We start from the raw sequence: 23,413 nt of genomic DNA on the forward strand, positions 1-23,413 counted from the left end.
GGAAAGATGGCGGCAGAGGCTTCACCATGGTCACCGGGAGAGGCGGCCTCTTTCGACGTCAGAGGCGGTTTGGCTTCTGTTCCCCCTCCCACCACCGCCGGGTTTCCGGGGGGGGGGGGGGGGGGATTCGGGCGGGAAACCGCCAACGGAAAGCCGCTCGAGTCTGCGTGTTACTACTTTCTTTGATTGATTGATTGATTGATTGATTGATCGATTGATCGACCGATCGATCGATTTTTCTTGCGTTTTGTCAACAAGTACTTTTGCATCACCATTTTTTTCTGGTCGTGGGGTTTAGATTACATTTCTTACTGGGCGGGGGGGGGGGGGGGGGGGAGAGTTGTTGCAAAACAGATGTGGGATTTGCCACCCTAAAAGCATCCCAGTTAAGGCAGGGACAGCATAGCATGATGGTCATGCAGAGACTCTCCTGCCTGCAGCTCCAAAGCCCCAGGTTCAATCCCCTGCACCACCACAAGCCAGAGTTGACCAGTGCTGTGATAATGCAATATATATATATATATATATATATATATGGGTCCCTGACCCTGCAGTGTTTCCTGCCCCTGGGCAGCAGAGCACCTGGAGATGGCTTCTCCCTAACGTTAGCAGTCACCGAGGACTAGTAGTATCTGTTGACTGCACAGGATAAATTTTAGTCATTCTCACCTAGCTGCCGTTTTGATTGTTTCTTCAAAAGATGATTTCAGTTCTTTCCTTCTCCCTCCTCCTCCTCCTCTTCCTCCCCCTCCCCCCTCCCCCTTCTTTTAAGATTTTATTTATTCATGAGAAACATAGGAGGGGAGAGAGAGAACCAGATAGAACTCTGGCACATATGCTGCCAAACTCAGGACCTCATGCTTGAGAGTCCAAAGCTTTATCACTGTGCCACCTCCCTGACCACAATTTCAATTATTTCTTTCTTCTCGGACATTTTACACAGTTTGTTTTTTTTTTTTTTAAGAACATCTGAGACTTTGTATGTATATTAAATATAGTAATTACAAGGATGGGTATAGGCTATTGAAATAAGTGGTAAAGTTGAGAAAAAAAAAAGATTCATGGAAAGATTTCTGACTTCTGGAGACAGGACTAGGGAGCAGCAGCTGTGTTTCTCTCCTCTCCTGGGTCAAGTAGGAATACCAAAGGAGACCACCTGGGACTGCAACAAGACAGGACTAGAACGACGTCAGGAACCCACCAAATCACCAGTGAGTGCAAACACATGTGGCTCATGGACAGAGAGGAGGCTAGGGCGAGATTAAGTGGCTGCTAACAGTCCGGTAGTTTACCAGTTGATACACCACCACCAGTCTGTTTCACCAACAAAAAGACTGTTGAAGGGAGGAGAGGACTCCCCTGAGACTCACGAAATGCAGCTATGAGTCTCCATTGCTACTGCCCTCAGAATCTGGAGCAGCAGCAGGGAGGCCCTGTGCTAACGCCAAGGGACAGAGAACTAAGAGGAAATTCAGGAGAAAATCTATACCTCAGTGGCCTAGAAGTGGGACTGTGAGAGTCTCTTTGCATAACCACTGTATTATCTCTGCCCCACCCTGCTTTATCTCTTGGTCAGGAGTCAGTGATTAAGCTAAGAAGCCTACTTACAGTGTAAAAGCCCTCAGGCTCTCATAGCCTACAGGGAAGAAAAAGAAGAAAAGAGGCTTTTAAACCTCTTAAGCCTTTTTTTAGCTGTAACTCAGAGATTAAAATACTGTTGAAACAATTGTCAATTTCCACAACTGTTAACCCTTTAATTACCTTACTTAGACATAAGTCAATCCATACAAGAGTGATCAGTAGTTGGAAAAGTACTGAGAGAGGGACCTCGACCTCATAATGTACTATATAAAATGGTTAAACCAACAAGAAGAAATGCTGGAGAAATGAACCAGGACAAGAGTCCAGCTGAAAGCCCCCCAAAGGTTGAAGCACAAAATAATGAGGTCAACATCCAAACACTAGTTAAGGAAATAATCACAGGCATGAGTTTGAAAGAATTGTCATCAGAAATGCAGAAACAGTACATTGAGACTCTGGAAGAAAACACTAATTATCTCAAGGTATTAAAGAGCTGAAAGCTGAAATAGCTGAGCTAAGAACACAGCTAGCTGAACAAGCTAAAACAGTATCAGAACAGGGTAACAAAATAGATGAATTCCAGAAAACAGTAGAGGGGAGAGAGAGTAGAATCAATGAGGCTGAAGACAGAATTAGAGACAACTAAAACAGAAGTAAGAGATCTCAAAAAGAGATTAAGAGATACTGAAAACATCAGAAACCTATGGGATGACTTCAAAAAAGTGAAAGACTTGTATACTGAAAATTATTAGTCACTACTCAAGGAAATTGAAAAAGACACAAAGAACTGGAAAGATATTCCATGTCCATGGGTTGGAAGAATTAACATCATCAAAATGAATATACTACCCAGAGCCATCTACAAATTTAATGCTAGCCCCATCAAGATCCCAACCACATTTTTTAGGAGAATAGATCAAATGCTACAAATGTTTATCTGGAACCAGAAAAGACCTAGAATTGCCAAAAAAAAAAAAAAAAAAAATTATAAGAAGACAGAAAAGAACTGGAAGCATCACACTCCCAGATCTCAAATTGTATTTTTGGGCCATTGTCATAATAATTGCTTGGTACTGAAACATTAATAGACACACTGACCAGTGGAATAGAATTGAGAGCCCAGAAGTAAGCCCCCTCACCTATGGGCATCTAATATTTGACAAAGAAAGCAGAGTCTCTTCAACAAATGGTGTTGGAAAAAAAATGGGTTGAAACATGCAGAAGAATGAAACTGAACCACTATATTTCACCACGTAGAAAAGTAATTTCCAAGTGGATCAAGGACTTGAATTTTAGACCAGAAACTACCAGATACTTAGAGGAAACTGTTGGCAGAACTCTTTTCTGCACAAATTTTAAAGACATCTTCAATGAAATGAATCCAATTACAAATAAGACTAAAGCAAGCATAAACCTATGGGACTACATCAAATTAAAAAGCTTCTGCATAGCAAAATAAACCACTACCCAAACTAAGAGACCCTTCACAGAATGGGAAAAGATCGATCTTTACATGCCATACATCAGGCAAGAGGCTTCTTCTTCTTCTAGCGTTTGCCCAAGGCAAGAGGCTAATAGCCAAAATATACTAAGAGCTTGCCAAATTTAACAACAAGAAAACAACCCCATCCAAAAATGGGGAGAGGACATAGACAGAATATTGACCACAGAAGAGACCCAAAAGGCCAAGAAACGCATGAAAAAATGCTCCAAGTCTTTGACTCTCAGAGAAATGCAAATAAAGACAACAAGGAGATATCACTTCACTTCTGTGAGAATATTATACATCAGAAAAGGCAACAGCAGCAAATGCTGGAGAAGCTGTGGGGACAAAGGAACTCTCCTGCACTGCTGGTGGGAATGTTAATTGGTCCAGCCTCTGTGGAGAATGGTATAGAAAACTCTCAGAAGGCTACAAATGGACCTACCCTGTGATCCTGCAATTCCTCTCCTGGGAATATATCCTAAGGAACCCAACACACCCATGCAAAAATATCTGTGTACACATATGTTCATAACAGCACAATTTGTAATAGCCCAAACCTGGAAGCCAGCCAGGTGTCCAACAACAGACGAGTGGCTGAGCAAGTTGTGGTCTACATACATAATGGAATACTACTCAGCTATAAAAAATGGTGACACTCACCGTTTTCAGCTGATCTTGGATGAATTTGAAAAATTCATGTTAAGTGAAATGAGTCAGAAACAGAAGGATGAATGTGGGATGATCTCACTCTCAGGCAGAAGTTGAAAAAGAAGATCAGAAGAGAAAACACAAGTAGAACCTGAACTGGAATTGGCATATTGTACCAAAGTAAAAGACTCTGGGGTGCGTGGGAGGGAGAATACAGGTCCAAAAAGGATGACAGAGGACCTAGTGGGTGTTGTATTGTTATACGGAAAACTGGGAAAAGTTATGCATGTACAAGTTATTCTATGTACTGTCAAATGTAAAGCATTAATTGCTCAGTAAAGAAATTAAAAAAAAAATTCATGACTTCACTGATAGGAAGTTTCCTCACAACAGCCAATGGTAGCATTCAGCTCAGCCCTCCTCACTCTGGAGTCCACACCACTATCACCTGCTGCTGTGAAACGTTAAGTTAAACTTCTGTACATGGCCATCTCCCCTCCCCTACTCGGATTCAGTATTTCTGATCTGAAGATGGAAAATTTACATTTCTAACAAGTTTCCAGAGGATACGGATGCTCATAATTTGGAGATTTTGATTCAACAGTCATTGATCTGGGTCTGGGAAACAGCTCAGGAAGACTTGGCTTCCATTCCCAGCACTACATGGCCGTACCGTGAAGGCTTCCCAAGTAGTAACTCTGTGCTGTGCTATCCCTACTCTCTGCCTCTTTATCTCACTCTCTCTGTCTCAAGTGAAAAGAAAAGATGAGTGCTCATGGAGCAGTGATGTTGTGAAGACTTGAAGCCTTTTAGAAGACTTGGTGGAAAATAATAATAATAATAATTGAGGGCCTGCAACATATAGTTCACCTAGTTGTGCACCTGTTTGCCATGCACATGTGCCAGCTTCTAGCCTGCACCCCCTATACTGATGGGCCCTTTCTGTGCTTTGGTGCCCTTTCCCTCTCTCCCTCTCTCTCTGTCTCTGTCTTTGAAATGGTGAGCCCTCTGCTATGAAAATCATTCAGTTGACTGTGATTGGTATAATCATGTCAGCAGGAGACAGTGAAAAAAAAAAGAGCAAAATAATTAACTGATTTCAACAAAGAAATTTAAAGTGTTGTTCCATTTTTCTTTTAATTCGGCCAAATCAAGTTTAATACACTGTTAAAACATATGAGAACTTAAAAAAAAAAAAAAAACTACTACTACTATGTTAGCCCTTGTTTAGTATAGTTGGTACAAACTGATTGTACACTGAAGAGTCTTTAGGTTCAAAGGATGGACAAACAGAGCTAAGGAATCCAGAACAAATAAGCAGGGAGAAGCAGAGACTAAGAGAGTATAGTCTTGGGGGCTGAGTGCTACCACACCAGGTTAAGCGCACATGGCACGAAGTGTTAAGTCCATGCCCCCAATTCCTCACAAGCAGTGAAGCAGGTCTGCGGGTGTCTCTCTTTCTCTCCCCTGTCTTCAATTTTTGTCTCTTCTCCTTTCAGTTTCTCTCTGTCCTATCCAACAATAACAACAACAACAATAACAACACCAAAAATGGAAAAAAAAAATGGCCTCCAGGAAAAAATAAAGAATATGGTCTTTTCTGACCCGTTTTCTGGGTTCTCTTTAGTTCCTTACTCTTGGCTAGAAAAATAGGTTGGTATGGCTGCCTGCACAGAGGACCACCATGGTCCTGAACTTAGATCAATGCCCAGGACACACAGGAATATGAATTAGATAATCCAAAATTACCGAGACTTGTCAGGAATCTGGGTACGTGTACTGGCACCAATGAATAATATTCACAAATATAAATTGAAGAGCTTCCACTATGTACTTTCTTTGTTAAAAAACACTTAAATTTTTTATATAGCAGGGCATATACTTTGAATAAAAATATACATCCACATATCCCTCATAGTCAGTCATTGGTTCAGTAAGTTAGATTATCAACTCTACCAAGTGACTTTGAAAGAAATACACCAGGGCAGATGGCCAAATGGGAACTGCCTTTCAGTTTCCTTCAAAAACTATAAAGTGAAGTCACCAAGGTGCCTATTATTCAAAAGGCTTTTAAAATCCTGTCCAGGGAGCTAGGCAGTAGCACAGCGGGTTAAACACATGTGAGGCAAAGCACAAGGACCAGCGTAAGGATCCCAGTTCAAGCCCCGGCTCCCCACCTGCAGGGGAGTCGCTTCACAAACAGTGAAGCAGGTCTGCAGATGTCTGTCTTTTTCTCCCCCTCTCTGTCTTCTCTTCCTTTCTCCATTTTTCTGTCCTGTCTAACAACGATAACATTAATAACTACAATAATAAAAAACAAGGGCAACCCAAAGGGAAAATAAATAAATATACATTTTTTTAAAAAATCCTGTCCTGAAGTTGTTCTCAGGCTCTGTCTGTAAGTCATCCTAGAATGCTGGGGCTATTTCCCCTCTTTCTTGTCCCACTCTCCCTACCCTGTGACTAAATTTCCTTCTCTAACACTCACTTCCAGCACTTTCCTCGGCACATTTCTGTTCTCCTTTTAATTAGAAGTACCAGTGTGCTGAATCATGTTCTTCATACTACTGGAATCATCTTACAACAACTACTACTAGATCACCTTATAATAACATCTCTTAACTGGTTGAGAATTTGATGCTTTCACCTTATACAACAGTAGCCTTTGGGTTCCTACATCTAGTCTGCACCACAATCATTTGACATATTCCGATTTTAAAAACTGGGGCCAGGTGGTGGCTCACCCATAAGTACAAATATTACCAAGCACAAGAACCCGTGTCAAGCACCTGCTCCTCACCTGAAGGGGGAAAGCTTCACAAGGAGTGAAGAATGTCTGCAGCTGTCTTTCTCTCTCTCTCTCTCTCTCTCTCTCTCTCTACCTCCTCTTCTTCTCTCACTTTCTCTTTGTCTGATCTAATTAAAAAAAAGGAAGGAGAGAGGGGTGATCTCTGGGAGTTGTGGATTCTTAGAACAGGCATGGAGCCCTGGTGATAACCATGAAGGCAATAAAGAAAAAAAAAATTAAAGACTTGGAGAGCTGTTCAAAAGAACAGTAGAATATTTTAGACTAGTATTCATCCATGCTAACTCTGATCACGTACTAGGAAAGAAGACCACTGACAATAGTTTTTAAATTTCATATTTAATCCTCTCCTGAACCATCTGTATTTCATTTTACAGTAAAAAAAAAAAGGCACAGAGAAGCTAACTAGTGTACACAACATAACTGAAGATTTGAAGAGTATAATTGGACACAAGAACTCAAGCTCTTAATTATTCCATTCACTTTGATTCTCAAGGATACATAGCTGGAATGTTGCAGGCAGCGAGTGCTATAGCCTGAGACTGTCTCCTGATCTTGAACTTCCTATTTCACAATCATGAAAATAATCACAATTGTTGAGATCTGGACAGTCTCTCATGGCCTTCTGCCTGACTGTCCCTGAGTGTGACTCATTGCAGGCTTGACATCACAGTAATTGCTGTGGTGACAGATGACTGAGGCAATGACAGTGTTGGTCTGCTTCTAATTCTGCTTCTAAAAACCCCTTCTGTTTCATTGGTTTAATACCCCCTGCTTAACACTGTAGTCTATTTACATCACCACTGTTAACTAAGTACCGCCCTGCCTCCAGGGCACTGGTTTAATCCCCCCTGCTTAACACTGTCTTCTATTTACATAACCACTGTTAACTAAGCACCACCCTGCCTGCAGGGCATTGGTTTAATCCACACTGGTTCATGATGTCTTTTTGCTCCGCCCCCTCTCCTAGTCACACCCTGATTTCCACCAGTCTTTTTTCACTCCACCCTCTCTACGTTGTCGTTTTTGATGGGTTAGGTTGTTTTCGCCGGGCTGGCTTCACGGGCACGGGCGGGTAACAGACGACCAGGGACTCATAATTGAGCTGTAGGCAGTATCTCTTTATTCATGCAGGACGCAGCACAATCTAAGCCGAGCTAAGCTAAACTAAAGTAAAGTACTCTAAAACTCACAATGCTGTCTTTATATATATTTGCCAAGTAGGGTGGAAACAGGGTGTGACATAGAGAGGGTGGAGAGAAAAGTGACTGGTGACAATCAGAGTGTGACAAGGAGAGGATCAGGGTGTGACAAGGAGGGGGGTGGAGCAAAAACATATCATGAAACAGTGGGGATTGAACCAATGCCCTGGAGGGAGGTGCTTGTTAACAGCGGTTATATAAATAGAATGAAGTGGTTATGTAAATAGAATAGTGTTAAGCAGGGGGGATTTAAACCAAATGAAACAGAAGGGGTCTCATGCATACCAACACTACGTCACATCCTGTTTCCACCCTACTTGGCGAGTATATATATAAGGACAGGATTGTGATTAGAGATAGTTTAGATGGCTTAGATTGTGCTGTGTTCCACATGAATAAAGAGATACTGCGTACAGCTCAGCCATGAGTCTCTGGTCATCTGTCTCCCACCTGCAAAGCTAGCCCAGCATGACAGAATGTCCCCCTTTCAATTTATAGAGGGGATCATAGCTACACACCACCCAAAGATTCTGGAAAACATTTAGTTATGTAGATAATTAATTTTTTAATACAAATAGATAGCTCAAATTTCTCAACTTCAAATTACAGCAGTCAACCCAGAACATTTCTCTCAATTTTTTAGTTTGTTATTTAACATAACAATGAGTTTCAGAGGGACAACTAGCCAACTTTATTTACTTAAACATGATGTACTTTTGTTGGCAAGAAAAAATATTGCATAACTTTGGAGTTTCTGGATGCATGGCTTTCCAAAGCTGGAGGTCAGACATGTGTGGTCCAGCCTCCTCCTTTAAAAATGTAGAGTGACTTTGTTTATTATACATGAGAGGCAATTTTATATTATTTAAAAGGTTTTTAATCTTTATTTAAAAAAAATTATTACCTTTTATTTATTGGATATAGACAGCCAGAAACCAAGAGGGTAAGGGGAGAGAGAGAGAGAGAGAGAGGGAGAGAGATAAGAAGATACCTGTAGCACTGCTTCACCATTCGCAAAGCTTTCCCCCTGCAGCTGGGGATTTGGGCCTTGAACCTGGGTCTTTGAGCAGATTAACATGTGTGTTCAATCACACAGCTCCTTGAGAGATAATTTTACATGATACACACAAGGGGAGACAGGGAGAGAGAGAGAGAGAGAGAGAGAGAGAGAGACCAGAGCAGTATATGAGCCAGTGGAGATCAAGCTAGGAATCTCAAGTATTCAAGTTCAGTGTTCTTCCACCAGTCAAGCTGATTCCCTTATTCTACCACCCCTGTTCTCATTCCCAAAGAACTTGCCTAGGGTCAGATGCCTAGTTATTGACCTAGATTGTACCGTGATGTAGATACTCAAGTCATTCCCATTCAAACTAGTCTCCAAGCACTTCTGGAGGACAGGGTGAATGAGGTTAAGAGGGAGTGTGGATCGACCTGCCAATGCCCATGTTCAGCGGGGAAGCAATTACAGAAGCCAGACCTTCCACCTTCTGCATCCCACAGTAACCCTGGGTCCATACTCCCAGAGGGATAAAGAATAGGAAAGCTATCAGGGGAGGGGATGTGATACAGACTTATGGTAGTGGGAATCATACCCCTCTTATCCTATGGTTTTGTCAGTGTTTCCGTTTTATAAATAAATAGACACTTTTTTTTTAAAGTATAAATCTTAACATTAGAAATAATTGGCCTGTCTGCCTCATTCAACATCTGATGTGTAACCTTTGACAAATGACTTAGTTTCTCTGTGCCTCTATTTCTGCATCATTTACATGGCAATGCATATCATCTGTGCTGATTATTTTATGATTTGTCATTATTTTACATGATAATTATTAATCCCCACCTGTTCCATGGGCCGAGTAGTAGCCATGACTAAAGGAGCATCTTAAGTGGAGAGACCCAACTTTTAGCCTGGGATTTAAAATATAAATCTGTATCTGCGTTTTATATTTGAAGACTTTGAACTGGGTAAACTAGTGGTCTTTAGTGAAATTCTATTGTTTCCAAAGTAAATGGAGAGAAAACATTGATTAACATTGCATTTTAACATTGGAATTGCTTCAAAGTTTAACATCACTACTTATTTATTTATTTTATTTATAAAATGGAAATATTGACAAGACTACAGGATAAGAGGGGTAATTTCCACACAATACTTACCTTTCAGACTCAGTTCCATAATAAGTTTCCGTGACTATTTTACAACTCCTGTTGGTACTCCTTGGGTAAATACATCGAACCGTGAAATGGCCCTTCCAATGTTAAGATGACTAAAATTCTGATTATTTTGCTAAGATGACCTCCCTGAACATTCTCCCTGAGAATCTAGGGTTCCATAGCACTACATTGGTCTGGCTCGGAGGGCAGCTGCTTCTGAGTACAGTCCTGTTCGGGATGTACACTTCTACTTTCCAGCACACATGGGAGACATTGGCCATTTAGTCAAACATGGAAAGTCACAACTTGTTGGTATGCATGAGACCCCTTCTGTTTCATTTGGTTTAAATCCCCCCTGCTTAACACTATTCTATTTACATAACCACTTCATTCTATTTACATAACCGCTGTTAACAAGCACCTCCCTCCAGGGCATTGGTTCAATCCCCAGTTTCATGATATGTTTTTGCTCCACCCCCCTCCTTGTCACACCCTGATCCCTTCTTTGTCACACTCTGATTTTCACCAGTCACTTTTCTCTCCACCCTCTTTATGTCACATCCTGTTTCCACCCTACTTGGGAAGTATATATAAAGACAGCATTGTGAGTTTTAGAGTACTTTACCTTTAGTTTAGCTCAGCTCGGCTTAGATTGTGCTGCGTCCTGCATGAATAAAGAGATACAGCCTACAGCTCAACTATGAGTCCCTGGTCGTCTGTTACCTGCCCGTGAAGCCAGCCCGGCGAAAACAACATAACCCTTCGAAAACGACATATGGCGCCTGAACAGGGACTGAAATAAGCCCTGAAACATGGACCGGCATCAACGTGGGACCCTACCCACCCATCGTCCAGATAAGTAAACTTGGCTACCCATCCACCATGGGTTGCCTTTCTACTTATGAAGAGGTTTGCCAAAGCCTCTACTGTTTCATTATGAGACAGTTTCTCTGTCTCTGGAACATTTTACTCTGGGCCACACTTCGGTTCCCTCACCGGGAACTTTGGTTTCTTATGACCGGGATCATAGAGCTTGGGAGATGCACGGAGATTTCTCCTTGGACTTTCTGGATTCCCTCTCCCATGTTTTCTGAGGAAAAGGACTACATTTTGCTCCGGGCCACAATTTGGTTCTTTATGACCGTAATCATAGACCTTGGGATATGCATGGGGATTTCCCCTGGAGCTTTCTGGACTTCTTCTCGAATGTTTCCCATGGAGAAGGACTACTCTAATTTGAAGAACATTCTCGAGTACCCTGGCAGTTCCCAAGTATGGAGACATGTGGTTAGTTCTACTCTCCTGATTGGATTCTTTCTTCAATGGGAAGACGCTTTTAAAAATGGGTGCCTGAAGCAATCCAGCAGGAACAGTCAGAAACACCCTAAATGGAATTTTGAGGACCTTTTTGGACTAGGACGCCCTCCCGGGATTCTTAATCCTACATTGTGAGATCTTGATAATCTGGTTCAAGTTGCGTTTCATAAGAGAATGATTTGAATGACTGAATTTTTGTTTGACATTGACTTAAAAAAAAAAAATGCTGGATGCAGCCATGATTTCTAGAGACATCCAGAAACAATCCAAAAAAATTGTTTTTTTTCTCCTTTGATTTCTCTTTTACATCTTGACATGAATCTGAAACGTTTAATCCTGAAAACTGTATGAGTTATGGGTGGGGCAGATAGTGCAATGATTATGTTAATTATTCTCATGCCTAAGGCTTTTAACCGTGGTTCTTCTGTTTACCTTTCCACATTTTATTGAGTTTAAAGTGTTTTAACAACCTTGAAATGATACTAGAAAGGACTTCCAATTATAATGGAGTTATCAATGATAGTAAACTTCTAATCTGCTACAAGTTTTGTTTGACAAGTAAGTGAATTTCAGCTGTCAAGTCTTCACATGAAAAAGCATCTACTCAAATGGAATTCCCGGAAATCCATTTGGACCCCTGTTCTCTGACATCGCCCCCGGAAACCAATGATGTGACCTGGCACGACCTGAAGAAACAGATTCACAGACTCGAAAGCTCACTCTCTACAGAAAAGCAGAATTCTGGTGGCCGACATTCCCCATCGAGACAGACGTGCAGCGTTTCATCCTCCGGCATTTTCTTCTGTGGTCAGCTACTTTGGACTGACACCTCCATCGGACTTACTGGTACACACTGCTGTGTTTCTCAAAGACTAACTTCAGCCAATTGCCTTGAAACTTTATAGACCATGTCCCCTCGCCTGCAGGCTCTGTCCCAGAGGCAGAAAGCTCCCCCTCCTTATTAGGTTATGCCCACAGAGGCATGAAGCGCCCCAAGAGGCAAGAGATGCCCACAGAGGCAGGAAACGCCCTTTGAGGCAAGAGATGCCCCCAGAGACATGAAGCATTCCCAGAGGCAAGAAATGCCCTTTCGCCTGCTAGGCCTTGCCCTTTAAGGCAAGAAAAGCACCACTTGGCATCACACTGGTTATTGCTGCTCGCCTATTTTGTTTTCCATGTTATATGCCAGTTCTTTTGAAAACGCCTGTACGATATACGTTTCTGTTCACCCCATAATGGCCATTAGTTAAAAAGAAAGGGGGAATTGTTGGTATGCATGAGACCCCTTCTGTTTCATTTGGTTTAAATCCCCCCTGCTTAACACTATTCTATTTACATAACCACTTCATTCTATTTACATAACCGCTGTTAACAAGCACCTCCCTCCAGGGCATTGGTTCAATCCCCAGTTTCATGATATGTTTTTGCTCCACCCCCCTCCTTGTCACACCCTGATCCCTTCTTTGTCACACTCTGATTTTCACCAGTCACTTTTCTCTCCACCCTCTTTATGTCACATCCTGTTTCCACCCTACTTGGGAAGTATATATAAAGACAGCATTGTGAGTTTTAGAGTACTTTACCTTTAGTTTAGCTCAGCTCGGCTTAGATTGTGCTGCGTCCTGCATGAATAAAGAGATACAGCCTACAGCTCAACTATGAGTCCCTGGTCGTCTGTTACCTGCCCGTGAAGCCAGCCCGGCGAAAACAACATAACCCATCAAAAACGACAACAACTGATTGGATAAGAAACAGAGCTCCTTTATTCTTGCTTCAGGCTGTCACCTGAAAGAAACCAGAGGAAGGAAGTATCCCCATAAACTGTGGAAAGGTAAAAACCCAGATATCAGGTCCTGAATAAGGACATCCTGTTCAAGATGAACAAACCATGAATCTTTTCTTTCTTTTTGTGACCAGAACAATCCAATACCCAACTTCAGAGACAGCCCTGCACGGACACTAACATCAGATGTTAGACTGGGACCTTTCTTTTGGGGTGTGGATGACTTGTGAGGAGAGACCTTTCTGAAGTATTTGAAGGCTGAGTGTGTCAAAGACTAGCAAAACCAGTGTGATATAATGCATTGTATTCTCATTACCACATTTGAATGATCCGTCAAAGCCATTTCTGCAGAGTTGATTCAATTTAGCTATCAAACAGGTAGATGCCCCCACTTCTGAGATTATGTGAAATATCAACCCAGTATTTATTTATTTTAATATTAATTAATTAATTTGCTTATTTATTATTGAATAGAGACAGAGAGAAATTAAGAGGCAAGAGGAGACAGAGAGGGAGAGAGACAAAGAGACAGCAGCACCCTGCTTCACTCTTCGGTGAAACATTCCCCCTGCAGGTGGGAACCACAGGCTTGAACCTGGGTCCTTGCACACTGTGATGTGAAGTGCTTAACCAGGTGCGCCACTGCCTGGCCACTAAACTTCAATATTTATAGGAATTTCGTAAGAAGCAGTTTTTGTGTGAAAGCAGAAACTAATGCCAACCAGGAGAAACAAGTGTGTTGACATTTTAAAGAGATTCACTTCTCAGAACCAATAGATTGTGTGTATGTCCACCTAAGCTGTCATAAAAATGTTTAAAAAAGCAGAGATTGGGTGATGGAAATACCTGAAATTTATTTCCTCACAGTCTTGTAGTTTGGAAATATGCCATCAGAGTACTCGTAGGTCTACTTTCCCCAAGACCTCACTCCCCAAATTGCAAAAAAATCACTTACTCCGTTTCCGTGTGTGTGTGTGTGTGTGTGTGTGTGTGTGTGTGTGTAAGTCCTGGCATCTCTTCCACTTTTATTTAGGAGTTTAAAAAATAATATTTGCTTAACAAGAGAGAAAGAACAGCACAGCTAGAGCACCATTTCAGTACCTGCTATGTTGTGGGTCAAAACCAGGCCTCACAATATAACTCCTTCACTCTACCACCAAACTACCTCCCTGGCTGCTCTCTGCCACTTCTTTTCATTTTGTACAACCAGGAGTCTACTACCCTCACTGCCTGCTGGGACACAGTCGTCCAGAACTGTCATGCTAGCTTCGCGGGCAGGAGAGAGAGTGATGACCAGGGACTCATGGCTGAGCTGGGAAGCAGTATTTCTTTACAGACAAGCGGGGATGTGGTTCAACAATCTAATCTCTTCTAATCACAACACAGTTCTCTCCTGCCTCTCTCCTGAGGTGGAAGAGTCAGGAACAAGGAAGTACTTAGGATAGGGGGCGGGGAGAAGGGAAAAGTGTGAACCAGTGAGGATTAAACCAATGTCCGGGAGGCAAGGGAGTGCTTAGTTAACAGTGGTTATGTAAACATAACCCACCCTGTCCACCCTGTCCAACGCTTGACGTCTCGTCACCCAATCTGGTCCCCTACGCCTACACTGAACTTCTCTGTTCCAGACTCTTGGAAACAGAGTTGGCAGTCAGCTGAGGTAAAGAACAAACACCTCATCACAGACCCCTGCAAGCGTCAACCCGGCTTTGACCTAGCACGTTATGATCGGGCCCTCCTCAATCGCTATCGAACAGGCCATGGCCAGTGCGCCGCTATGTTCCATCGCTGGGGAGCCAGAGACACCCGAACTGCCCCTGCGGCTCCAGACAGACTATGACCCACATAGTCAACAACTGCCACCTCTCCAAATTCAAAGGAGGTCTCGAAACTTGACATCAGGCTCAACCTGATGCTGCTGACTGGCTACGGAAGAAGGGCAAACGCTAGAAGAAGAATGTAAACAGAATACATCATAAGTAATACAAGGGAACCTAATGTGATGATCAAAACAGAAGGTCTTATAAGCAGGATTTATAAGCAGACCAACACAAAACAGTCTTCCTTTGAGGCTTCAGGCAGTGGATATATACCAACAGCACAGGCTTTCCATCATTTGAAGCCTTGTTGACACATATTTTAACCATCCTGCTAACCAGTGATTGTTCTGGTTGATCGTGAGTCCCACCTGTAAACTGGGAGGCCTGGCCTATGTGGGCTGTGAGCCAGACAGTCATTTTCAGTGTGTCTGCCCCCCCAAAAGAGTATTGTCCCCAATAACATTCTTCTAAGTCACCCACTCTGCAAAAAGGACATATTAGTGCCCCAACTGGATATGTTTCACAGATGTTTTGAAATAATGATGAGCTGACAAGAAAGCTAGTAAATGAATATCTAGTCACATGTTTGTGACTTTCAGAAAGCCCACTCCTTAGATTCTGAGGGTTTTCTCACAGTCAATATAGGAGACATTTTAAAGTATCAAATCCTTCCTTCTCTTCTTCATAGAAAATATGAACAGCTATATTTTCCTCCGTGATTTAATAACTCAGTAAGCAGCCGTTCTTCATTCAGTCTGGCCTTCCCCTCTGTGAGCTGATATTTCACCTTGAAAGAGATGCATACACTTTCCTGTGGAGCCAATACAAGGAGAGAACTGCCTCTCACTTTGGTCCAGGTGTGCTTGCGATTCCCTCGATTCCCTCTGTGCTCCGGGGAACAATGCAAGTGGCTGCGAGGGAAACAGAGAAGCTGAATGGCCTGTTCCTCCCCAGCTCAGTCTTTTGTCAGCCCTCGGACTGTAATTGTATGTTCTGGCCTGCAGACCATGAGGGGTCCGAGAAGAGAAGCTAACGCCGACTGGGAGAGTCGAGAAAGTGCAGAGTTTACCCTACGGGTTTTGTGGTCTAAAGTTTGCTGGAAGGTCCCAGGATTAAGCAGTTGTTGCTGGTGTTTGCTCTCCCCTGCAGGACTTCCACAAGGTGCCAAGAATTCCTGCTGAGAGCAGGCATGCAGAAAGGGGCCAGCACACGTAGGCATTTCTGTGGATGGACAGGGAGACTTGTGCTACTCAGGCTGGCGAAAGCTTATGAACTGGGAACGCTACTGTTGGCTAGTCAGTTAACAATGGATTCCACACCTGTTCCATAAATTCTCATAACACGCGTGCTGTGGGAAGGTAGACTGTGAGTTTGGTAGGGAGCTTAAAGATACACAGAAATGCAACTCCTCCTTCAGAAAAACTTCTCATTAGAAACTTTTTATTAGGGGGCCAGGCAGTGCTACACCTGGTTAAGCACACATAGTATGAAGCACAAGGACCCATGCAAGGATCTGGGTTCAAGTCCCCGGCTCTCCACCTGCAGGGGGAACACTTCACAAGGGGTGAAACAGGGCTGCAGGTGTCTCTATTTTTCTCACCCTCTCCCTCCTTTGTCAATTTATATCTGGCTAATAAAATGGGGAAAAAAAGGATCACCAGGAGCAGTGGATTTGTAGTGTCAGCAGCAAGCCCAGCGATAAGCCTGGAATCAAAAAAAGGAATGAATGAATGAATGAATGAATTGAAGGAAGAAAGGAAGGAAGGAAAGAAGGGAGGAAGAAAGAAAGAAAGGAAAAAAGAAAGAAACTTTATTAGTTTCCACTCTTGATTTTTTTACTGAGGATGTATGGAGTTCAGAGTCAAGATTCAAGATGTGCCTGCAAGACGTTTCTATTCTGTCAAACATGATAGAGGATACAGAAGACTCTTTGCAAATGTGTTAGTGATTTGATATTCTGAGAGGTCTATAGAAATAGAACTGCAGTTTATGTACTGACCTACTTGTCAAAACTGAAGAGCAAAAAGCGTATTTTTTTTCTTTAGCAGTGTAGGAAGGAGAGCTATTTCTCACTACTGGCAAGATTTCATACACTTGTATATACGGAGTCCAGGGACTTTTACATATGTTACATTTAATTCAAAGCTAGTGTATCTGGCAGCCCTCTTCCCTGCCCCCAACTCCTCACTACCTGGAAGCAAACGTTAGGAATTTATCTCATAATTTATCCCATCCTGTCAATAAATTATTCACTGAGGTGCTTATTGTGATTTCTGTCTAGGGCTCTGAAACACTAACCCCTAATTTTGATTTGTAGAAGAGTAAGCATGAATCTGAATAAACTATCACTAAGTCGTAGTCTATTACATATTATAACTAAACTCAACCATCATGAAAGCAAATGATACAAACTTGAAATTACCCATCTGAGAGCACAGGTGAGGCTTATAACTGGGGCCGGACTCTATTCACGCCCAGACAGACGCAGTGTGGCAGTCAGAAGTCGGCCATGGTATTTGAAGAGTCTGCTGTCCCAGTCGAGGAAGTGGGGACACAGAGCTCTGATGTGGGAACGGTGAAGAATTGTGTCCCTGTTAGCTCAGAGTCTTGTGAATCAGTATTAAATCACTAATAAAGATTTTTTTAATTTGATAAGATGACCTTTCATATTCATATACTTTAATCCAGTCACTTTTGTCTGTTTCTGTGTTTTTCTATCCATGATGTTCCTTCCTTTTTTTTTCTTTTTTTAAACAAGAACACTGATCAGCTCTGGCTTATGGTGGTGCCTCAGAGTCTTAGGCAAGAAAGTGATTTTGCATAACCGTCAGGCTATCCCCTCCACACTATTCCTTACTTAAAAAAAAAAAAACTTATTTATTCCCTTTTGTTGCCTTTGTTGTGGTCATTTTTGAATAGGGCAGAGATAAATATAAAGAGGAGGGGAAGACAGAGAGGGGGAGAGAAAGACAGACACCTGCAGACCTGCTTCACCACTTGTAAAGTGACTCCCCTGCAGGTGGGGAGTCGCTGTCTTCCTGTATGGAGTGGACATCAGTAATTGTGCATGGAGGGGGGAGAAAGCAGATAAACTGGGTTGTCGGAAAAGTAAAAATGGGGAGGGCGAGGAAGATGGCGGCCTGAGAAGTCGCTGACAGCGAGTGCTCTGATCACATCATCGGCAACGGTAGGATTTTCTGCCTTTAGCAGGCCAGTCAATAAGGGGGGGCACCAAAGAAGTGATTACAGTTTAATTTGGGTTAAGAATTAGAGTAAAGGTGACACGGACTAGCGGAGCTCCAGAATTCCCCAGCAGCGCCGAGCAAGGTTCCAGATGCCACCAGGATGCTGGCCAGGCTTCCCTGGATTGAAGACCCCACCAATGTGTCCTGGAGCTCAGCTTCCCCAGAGACACACCCTACTAGGGAAAGAGAGAGGCAGACTGGGAGCATGGACCAACCAGTCAACGCCCATGTTCAGCGGGGAAGCAATTACAGAAGCCAGACCTTCTACCTTCTGCAACCCTCAACGACCCTGGGTCCATGCTCCCAGAGGGATAGAGAATGGGAAAGCTACCATGGGAGGGAGTGGGTTATGGGGATCGGGTGGTGGGAATTGTGTGGAGTTGTACCCCTCATACCTTATGCTTTTGTTCACTAATCCTTTCTTAAATAAAAAATTAAAAAAAAAAAAAAAGAAAAGTAAAAATGGGGGAAAGTGAGTTGTGAGATAGAATTGGGGGCCAGGTGGTGGCACACCTGGTTAAATGCACAAATTGCCATGTGTAAGGACCTGGTTTTGAGCCCCTTCTCCCTGCCTGTAGGAGGGACGCTCATAAGGGTTGAAGCAGGTCTTCAGGTGTCTAGCCTTCTCTCTTTCTCTATCTCGTCTTCTCTAAATTTCTCTCTGTTCTATCTAATAAATATGGGGGTGGTGGTGGGAAAATATGGCCTCTGGGAGCAGTGGATTTGTAGTGCAGGCACCGAGCCCTAGCAATCACCCTGGAGGCAAATAAAGACTAGAAAATAGTTGTTTTCCTATTCCTAAAGAACAGGGAAGCTATCAGGGGAGAGAATGGGATATGAAGTTCTGGTGGTGGGGACTGTGTGGAATTGTACCCCTCTTAGCCTATGGCCTTGTCAGTGTTTCCATTTTATAAATAAAAACTTACAAAAGAAAAGAAATATAAATTTTAAACTTCACTCCCCCCAAAAGAAGAAGATAGAATTAAATGCCTGTCCCCCCCAGTAGATCCTTGTGCATTTGTGATTGTATGACTTCAGGTTAAATTTTTTATCAAAATACACGAAGAAGGTGAGGGTGTAGGGGGAGCACCATCCTTACAGTCTCCCTGCGATGCTGCCGGGCCTTAAGCCAGCCCCCCCACCCCCGCCTCTGCTCCATTCTCCATTGCTGACACTATGGCCTATTTACATAAGCATTGTTTTGCCTGTAAGATCCCCAGCTTTGATCTATCTTCTTTCTACCTCAAGACCTGCAGGGTATTAATTAATCCCACCGGTTAAAATCTTTGCAACAGTTGCTAAGGGAGTTTCTACCTTAGCCTGCTCTTTCCTTTACCCCATCCCCTTTCCTAGCCATTCCCTCTTCCTACTTGCTGTTTCCAGTTCTAATATATAAAACTGTTGTCTCTGATCAATAAAAATACATTGTGTTCCCATTCCGCCACGAGTTCCTGGCCTCTCTCCTGTGTCGCTGAGTAAGCAACAGCCCAGGTTGGCTCTGGTCGAGTTCTCTCCAACCCAGAAAGCACGTGCCCGGGAAGAAACACCCTCACGCTAGCCCTGCACGGTGCTGCTTCCTTGTGATGCCAGAGTCAGCTCCCTCTGGGTTTCCTGAGCAGTGAGGTGTCGGGGGCGGGGGGGGGGGCTAGATGTGCTGCCTCTGGCTCTCTGACTCAGCGTTCCCATGAATCGGTCTGGATGGCAAATATCACATTAAACTCTGGCAGCTGTAGGCTTATATTATTTCCCTCTATGTGGTTTATCACCTTTGCTTTTAAATGATTCTCAGACATTTATGCTTATTAACACTTTTATTTGAAAAGCCAGAGTTTATAATCTGTGGTTGTAGTGTTATACAACATCTGGTGTATTTTTATAAACTCTAAAATTTTAACATCCATCTGTGCAGCCCTAAAAGAGTCATTTGAATCCTAGACACTATGATGACAGTTCTTTTTTTTATTATTTTTCTCCAGGGTTATTGCTGGGGCTTGGTGCCTGCACCTTGAATCCACTGCTCTTGGAGACTACTTTTTTCCTTTTGTTGCCCTTGTTATTTTATTGTTGTTGTGGTATTATTATTATTATTTTTATTGATGTTGTTGGATACGACAGAGAGACATCAAGAGAGGAGGGGAAGACATAGAGGGGGAGAGAGAAAGATAGACACTTGCAGACCTGCTTCCCCGCTTGTGAAAATACTCCCCTGCAGGTGGGGAGTCGTGGGCTGGAACCGGGATCCTTAAGCCTGTCTTTGTGCTTGGCGCTTGCACTTTGCGCTATGTGCGATTAACCCGCTGTGCCACCACCTGGCTCCCTCTTTCTTCCTATTTTTATTTCTGATAGGACAGAAAGAAATTGAGAAGGGAGAGGGAAACGGAGGGAAAGAGTGAGGGGGGGGGAGGGAGAAGGAGAGGGAGAGAGAGAGAGAGACACCTATAGACCGGCTTGGCCACTCATGAAGTGTCCCCCACTGCTGGTGGAGAGCAGGTGCAGTGCACCGCTGCCCAGCCCTGTATCCAGGCTTTTACAACAAGAAAGAAAAATATGTCACTCTGCACATTCTGAGTGGGAACCAGTTAATTCCTGAAAGTCTAACATTATTCTGGACTTAAATGAAATGTCTTATTCTTCAAAGGAAAAAAAAATCTGTTAAAATATACCAGTTGCCAGATTTTCTCCTTTTCTTGATTTGTCAGCTGCCTGTCATCTTTGTCAGGAAATGTAGCATGAAACGGACAGAAAGAAATGGAAATCTATACCCACGTGACAGAATTCCGAAGAATCCCTGCAAAGGCTCGCGCTGTCATTTATTGTTTAGCCCTAGAGCCAGGAGCCAGTGGCACAGGTGATTTAATAGTAACCACTGAGTTCCTAAATTATTTTTGCCAGGAGAATTCATTGTGCTGAAGTCTTTTCTAATCTTGTGTGACTGCTTATTTATAAAAGCAGAGTGCCCAGGGACTCTTAAGTTCTTTCACTTCTTCTTCTAGCGTTTGCCCTTCTTCCGTAGCCAGTCAATAGCGTCAGGTTGAGCTGCTTGTTGCTGGCTTTGAAAGTGACTGGGATCCATGTGGATTCAGTCGGCCAGGAAGGATCGATCCAATGCATCCCAAGTTATTTCACTGAGGGTGGGGAAAAAAGGAAAATAGAGAGGGCCATTAATTTAAACCATTTCACATTGAAACTGTCACTCAAGAGAGATATGGAAGCGGTAAGATATATGTGATTTTTTTTTGGGGGGAGGGAGGGTAGAAAGAAACCAATAAAATGACATGTTGGGAATTTCAAGAGATATTGACAACGGTGCACTAAAGGAGTTCTAGTATTGTTTAGCTTTGCTAAGATGAGGAATATGAGAATATTCCTGCAGACTTGAAACCAGGATCATTTGAGATTCCTAAGGGTTTATGTGACGCAAGTGGCTGTGCTTGGTGGGTTAGCGTTGGGTTGAACTCCACCTGTACAGTGCAGCATTCTTGCTGTACACCTTGTACACAGCCACACCTTGTTGACGGTTCTCGATGCTCTTCTGAACCTAAACAGAAACTCTTACATCTTACAGGGTGCTGCTCCCCGTTATTTTTGTTTCTTCTACTTACAGAGCACGTCTTCTTTTTAAAAATATTTATTTATTTATTTTCCCTTTTGTTGCCCTTGTTGTTTTTCATTATTGTTGTAGTTATTATTGTTGTTGTTATTGATGTCATTGCTGGATAGGACAGAGAGAAATGGAGACAGGAGGGGGAAGACAGAGAGGGGGAGAGAAAGACAGACACCTGTAGACCTGCTTCACCGCCTATGAAGCGACTCCCCTGCAGGTGGGGAGCCGGGGGCTCGAACCTGGATCCTTAAACCTGCCATTGCGCTTTGCGCCACGTGCGCTTAACCCACTGTCTCGAAACTTTACATCAGGCTCAACCTGACGCTGTTGACTGGCTACGGAAGAAGGGCAAACGCTAGAAGAAGAAGAACCCGCTGTGCTACCCCCAACAACCCTACATAGCACTTCTTTACAGGACTCCAAGTTTGTCTTTTTTTTTTTTTTTTCTGAAGAGAGTAGCACAGTGGCTATAAACCTCAGACATGAAGTACCACAGAACCATGAGTTATCCCCCTGCACTGACAGTCAGGGAGACTTGGGCGCATGGAGGAAAAAGAAGAGAGCTGGGAGAGAAGTAGAACAACCCCAAGGAGTTGACTTTTAGAAAAGGTTCTTTTTCACTCTCTCCCCTCTCTTGCAGAGATAAGAATCACACATGCACGATTTCACCACTACAGAGTTGATTTTTTTATTCAGAAAAAACAAAAAAAAAGAGGCAGAGACGCCCTAGCATCCGCACTTTCTTCAGCTGGTGCTGTGGTCCTGTTGTGTGTTCTGAGGTCTGAGCCTGGGCTGTATATGCTAAGGTATGCACCCTTCCTCAAGAGCTCTCTCTCTCTCTCTCTCCTTCTCTTGTCTCCTGCATGATAGAAGAAAAAAGTGGAGAAGGAAATGAAGTGCTTGTGAGAGGGAATCTGAAGGGTGATCTAGATGCTAAGGGTGGACTGTCTGTGTATGGGAACAGGTACCACCCATGCCAGGAAGCAGTACATCTACAGACAGTGGCAGTAACACTGCACTGTAGTGGAAAATGAAGCTGTCCTTGTCATTACTTGGAACAGTGACTCCACACCTGTAGGGATGTGTCAGTCATTTTCTTTTTTTATTATTATTCATAATCTAATAATGGTTAAGATGATTGTAAGATAACGGGGACAAATTCCACACAGTTCCCACAACGAGAGCTCTGGGTCCCATCCCCTCCATTGGAAGTTTCCCTATTCTTTATCCCGCTGGAATAAATTCTTTATTGGGTGCAGAAGGTATAAGGTCTGGCTTCTTTTAATTTTTAATTTTTTTATTATTTATTTATTCCCTTTTGTTGCCCTTGTCAGTCTCCTTGTTGTTTTATTGTTGTTGTTATCGATACCGTCGTTGTTGGATAGGACAGAGAGAAATGGAGAGAGGAGGGGAACACAGAGAGGGGGAGAGAAAGACAGACACCTGCAGACCTGCTTCACCACCTGTGAAGCGACTCCCCTGCAGGTGGGGAACTGGGGGCTTGAACCAGGATCCTTACACCTGTCCCTGCGCTTTGCCCCACATGCGCTTAACCTGCTGCACTACCACCTGACTCCCCAGAATGTCTGGCTTCTGTAATTGCTTCTCCACTGGACATGGGTGTTAGCCTGTGGACCCATACCCCCCCCACACCCAGCCTGTGTCTGTCTGTCCCTAGTGGGGCAGGGCTCTGGGGAGGGGAGGCTCCAGGACACATGGGTGAGGTCATCTGCCCAGCAAAGTCAGGATGGAGTCACAGTAGCGGCT

General features: G+C 43.2%; 1 protein-coding gene across 2 annotated transcripts in view; it reads left to right on the forward strand.

The window, feature by feature from the left end:
- The window catches only part of PRKG1 (protein kinase cGMP-dependent 1), a 1,377,090-nt gene that overhangs the window by 796,247 nt on the left and 557,430 nt on the right, over positions 1-23,413 (forward strand). The gene's annotated exons all lie outside the window — the stretch shown is intronic.

This window comes from Erinaceus europaeus, chromosome 1, assembly GCF_950295315.1.
Source record: "Erinaceus europaeus chromosome 1, mEriEur2.1, whole genome shotgun sequence".
In the NCBI taxonomy this organism is placed as follows: Eukaryota; Metazoa; Chordata; class Mammalia; order Eulipotyphla; family Erinaceidae; genus Erinaceus; species Erinaceus europaeus.